Source organism: Halyomorpha halys, unplaced genomic scaffold (assembly GCF_000696795.3).
Source record: "Halyomorpha halys isolate HHAL.00 unplaced genomic scaffold, Hhal_1.1 Scaffold817.1, whole genome shotgun sequence".
Lineage (NCBI taxonomy): Eukaryota > Metazoa > Arthropoda > Insecta > Hemiptera > Pentatomidae > Halyomorpha > Halyomorpha halys.
In genome coordinates this window covers 39,247-43,896 of record NW_027106657.1, presented here as the reverse complement: position 1 = coordinate 43,896, position 4,650 = coordinate 39,247, and the positions used below count along the sequence as shown (strand labels likewise).

General features: G+C 31.2%; 1 pseudogene; it reads left to right on the top strand.

The window, feature by feature from the left end:
• LOC106686421 (histone-lysine N-methyltransferase SETMAR-like) overlaps positions 1 to 4,650 on the top strand; it is a 6,121-nt pseudogene continuing 1,471 nt past the window's right edge.

Genomic DNA, 4,650 nt, shown 5'->3' with positions numbered 1-4,650 from the left:
ATGGACAAAATCGAGTATCGAGCTGTCATTGAATATTTGTTTTTGAAAGGCAATACACCTACACAAATTAAAGATGAGTTGGATTCTGTGTATGAGGACTCTGCACCATCATTGGCCACAGAGAAATTTTTGGCAGCTGAATTTAAATGTGACCGTATGAGCTTGGGAGATGATGAACGTTCGGGACGTCCAAAAACTGTAACAACCGACGAAAACATCGCCAAAGTAGCACTAAATGGTGCTAAACGACCGCCGAAGTAAAGTGGAAGAGAGAGCATAGGCCATCAACATGTCAAAAGAAAGTGTTTGTTACATATTAAATCAATATTTAGATATAAGAAAGCTATCTGCACGTTGGGTGCTGCGTTTGCTCACATTATACCAAAAAGGTGTTCCAATGAACACTTCCAACGCTCAGTTGGCGCAATAAATCCGAATTTTGGCGCCGATTGATTACTGTAGATGAAATATGTATACACCACTATACGCCTGAAACAAAAAGTCAATCCAAATAATGGACAGCAAAGGGGGGAAACAGCTCCGAAAAAAACTAAAACTGTTTTCTCGGCTGGGAAAGTAATGGCGACTGTTTGGATAGACATAGAGTTATTCGACTATTTCCAAAAAATAAAAACCATTACAGGAGCAAACTACGGATCATTAAGTGACAAGCTAAAGGCAGAACTTGCGGGAAAACGGCCACATTTGCAGAAAAGGAAAATCTGTTTCAATAACTCAACACACCGTTTTACACCTCAGCGGTTGTCATGGCGAAAATCGGCGTGTACTTTTTGGGAGACTATGTTGAAAAATAAAAATTCAGAAATAACGTCTTGCATTTCTGTTAGGTCGGAAACGTTTCAGACCACCCTCATATGTCTGCCAGCAGGCAAAATAAAGTTAATTTAACTTACTATAAAGTAGTTTATGACACTTATCTTCTTAGGGGTAGTATTTGTTATGATATTCACGTATCAATACAATTTTGCACATGAAAGTTTGTTTGAACAACAATAAATCAATTTATATTAGCTCCTGAAATGAAAAATTAACTTTTTTGAAGATTTGAAACAGCCGCCATTTTTTATTCCCGCTTATTTATACTTGGCAGACTCATCAATTTTGACTAGGAAATAGTTGGTTTTCATTAAATTAATCAAAAATAGGTGTGAAATAACTGCCCTTCTCTTGTACTACAATGTGCTAGTTGAGAATTGCATAAGTAATGAACTATCTGGAATGTGATTTCCTTGCGAGGTGATTACACACTTCGTTTTTTGTTTTAATTAAAACATATATTTTAGGCATAGTTTGATTACATTAATTATATTCAGCTGTATATAAAACTTTAATAAAAAACTAATTAATAACTACATTTTTAATAAAAGAAAGATGATCATTATCAATGAAGAAAATTTGTGCATGGAATTTACAAATAAATGAATTAGATAATTATTTAATGTTAAACAATGCCTAGCCCATATTTACAACCTACAAGCCTAACCATAAGTGTTTGGCCGCAACAATATGTAATTAAAACTGTAATAAATATAAGTGATAACAATTGTAATAAATATTATTTATAACAATTGTAGTAAATATAAGTAATAATAATTGTAAAAATATAAGTAATAACAAATCTAATAAACATGAATAATAAGTGCGGTGGAATAACAAATGAATGGAAATATATAAATATCGGAAAATTGTTAAATAATTAATTTTTACTAATTATTATGCCTATAGTACATTTTCGTTTCTATCAATTATTACTGCTATTATTGACTTTTATTCTATCCATTTCAACTTACATATTCTTTTAATTTACTCCGTTCATTTTTACTCTAACTTACCTATATATAGAATAGTAAGTGTGAACAATTTTTAATTCCAGTTTTCGAGTTCTTTTGAGGTCATATGAGTCTAAAAAAAAATCTAAGTGTCTGTTTGTCTACCAGCTCAAAAATGAAAAGTCGTACGAAACTGAAATCACATATTTAAGGTGAGTATATAGCTGGGATCTGACAGCAACTTTTTCGCTAAAATCAACTAACCGTAAGTCCTACTTCATAGAATCGAGTTTTCACATTTTTTTCGATTTTTTCCATGACAGTTCTAACGATTTCGGTGAATCAATGAGTGGATTGGATATTTGGACTATCGATCAGGCTTTGCAACAAGCTTGGGCTATTGCAGCGGTGTATTTAGCTACAGAGCTGAGACCTACACATCTCGACAAGCAAGATATCTTTCTCTGGCCTATCGGAGTGTATCAACCTTTCGTCGACCAGTATTTATTTTATATATCTATTTGTTTTTTGTAAATTAGTTTCTTTTAGTTTTCATAATTTATCTAACTATTTTATTTTGTCTAAAAGGCCTATTTATTTTACTTGTATTCATTGTTTTATTCATATTTTTTTATTTTAGATCAAGTTTTCAAATGTTTAGATTAACCAAATAAATGTTTATATCCGAACCAGCTAATTTTTTGTTCTTTTTAAAGCCTTCCAAGAAAAAGACAGACAATTTGAGGTGGCTTTAACAACCCGTATTACAATCACTTTCTATACGGGTGGATAACAATTATTGGGCCAACCCACTTCAATCTTCGCCAAAGAAGAAGACCATCCCCTGGAATACCTGTCAGATCGAAACGTAGATGGGAGGATTGCTTTAAAATGAATGTTTTGGTTTTGGAGGAGAGTCACTGGAAAGATATATGTAGAGAATGATTGGTATCGGCACCGAATCTTCGGGTTCGCTAAGCCTTTATTAATATTATTATTACATTATACATAATCTTTTCACTTTCTTGTGACTGGTTATTATTGTTAAATAAAATAATTTTATCCAATTTATGTCTCAAAACAATCTATTTTACTTTATAAGTGCAACGTTTCGGCCGATTCCTCAAGGACAATCTTAATTACAAATTTACAACCACAACAATTTTAAAAAACTTTATAGAGGTAATTCTGCCGAGCTCAATAATTTCAGTCAATGTAACCCTACCTTGACTATTCTTCTAACATTAAAACTTTTAATCACAGTGAATTTACACGATTATACATTTGACTGTGAAAAACATTAAATGTTTTAATGTTAATGTGAAGAATTGACGAAATAGGGTAATTTTGACTGAAATTATTGACCACGGCAGAATAACCTACATAATGTTTTGTTTTTTTTTAAAATGATGTGGTTGTAAATTTGTAATTAAGATTGTGCTTGAGGATGGCCGAAACGTTGGACTTAATATAGATTGTTTTGAGACTTAAATTGGATAAATTTATTTTATTTAAACAATTATTATTAAATTTTCTATAAATTTAAATTTTATCTTATAAGCTAGGACCTAAAAATAAATGAAAATCAAAAAATATGACAATCCATCTTCTTTATTTAGTTCTTTGCAAAATCTCTAGACTTTTAATATTTTTATCTCCTAACTAGTCCGAAAAAAATGATACTGAAGTCAATTCTAGCCGTCACTTCATTCCCATTTAAACCTCTGTCTAAACATTAGTTGAAATTTATTGGTGACGAAAATGATAAAATAATTTCTAAATCTAATAAATATTTTTTATTTTGCCACTAAACACGATCTAATCCTGTTGCTCTTGATAAATTCCCTAGTACGTAAGCTGTCGACTTAGGTCAACCATGGTGAAGGTATGTTCTTCTGATATTTGTTCGATTTGTTGTCCTTCCATACCGAATGATATTATAATATTATGAATTGTTGATAGTTTTAACAAATATCCACAATGTGAAAAATTATGTTGATAATATTAAATGCATTATTTTTAATAACAAGTATTGATGACTCACCGTTCTGTATATTTATCAACCTTCGCCATTTAATAAACAGCACTATTTTTAATGATTAAATAACGTCAATGTGAGTCAATTTAGAAACCCAACCAAATATGTTTTTATTAATGTAGATAAAGGATCAATTTTTAATAATAGTTTTAAAAATTAAAGACTTTTAATCTGTGTACCAACAGAAGGAAAACTCCTGCCGCCTTGGTGGTTTCATGTCTGACGTAATTCAGATAAATACAAACACTGTTTTAGCTATTCACACTTTTTAGTTGTTTTTTTTAATTAATAAATATTCTTCTATTGAAAGAATTTTCAATATTTTTTTTCAAAAACAACCATGGAATACAGTTTCATGAAAGCAGAAAGTACAAATTTGCCTAGAATGGATGCTTTAATGTTAACGAAATTTTTTGCAAACAAATCCGGATTTCTGTTCTGCACAGCTTAGAAATGTTAAAATATATTTTAAATTCCAGTTTATTTACTGTATGGGCCATTCGATCAAAACATACAAATTTTAGTACCAATGAGATCTTAGTGTCTATGTGAAAATAAGGATACTTGCAGATAGCCTCACCTTGTTGTTCAAGGAGTTTTGTTTCATTATCAATTTGTTTATTGGCATAAATTTAATCTTGAAGCGTCAATATCTCCCCCACCTGAGGGACGTTTGCAGGGCTTCATCAGGGCTGTTTAACGACAGGCTAAACAGACATTGTATCGTCTTGAACAGCCCTGATGACGTCGGACAATAAATAGTTGAACACTATAATGTTCTTTTTTGACCGCAACCCTCACCATCTTCTTCATATTTTAAAT